Raw genomic sequence first — 294 nt, 5'->3', positions numbered from 1 at the left:
TAGGGGCTTTGACCCATCGTCTTTCGCAAATCACTTCCAAACGGATAGTAAAATCATTTTAACACTTTAGCACGGTATGTTTCACACGCTGCCCTAATTTTTGACACTATAATGCATTATCAAATGTACTTATTTCCGGCATTTACTCTTTATAGCGTAGTATCCTTCAGCAGAGATAAAGTGTGACGCATTTGTGATGTAACAAATTCACTTCTCCTAACTCACCTTCAGCACCTATCCCTCCCTCTTCACTCTGCGCGCCTCATCCCCTCTCTCCCTTTTTCTCTTGCTTAA

General features: G+C 41.5%; 1 protein-coding gene across 1 annotated transcript in view; it reads right to left on the bottom strand.

Moving 5' to 3' along the window:
• The window catches only part of LOC119586937 (solute carrier family 22 member 5-like), a gene marked incomplete at its 5' end in the record, with an annotated part of 16,251 nt that overhangs the window by 8,798 nt on the left and 7,159 nt on the right, over positions 1 to 294 (bottom strand).

The sequence above is a fragment of the Penaeus monodon genome, chromosome 22 (assembly GCF_015228065.2).
Source record: "Penaeus monodon isolate SGIC_2016 chromosome 22, NSTDA_Pmon_1, whole genome shotgun sequence".
Lineage (NCBI taxonomy): Eukaryota > Metazoa > Arthropoda > Malacostraca > Decapoda > Penaeidae > Penaeus > Penaeus monodon.
The sequence above is the reverse complement of the archived record's forward strand: the minus strand, read 5'-3'. Positions and strand labels throughout refer to the sequence as shown.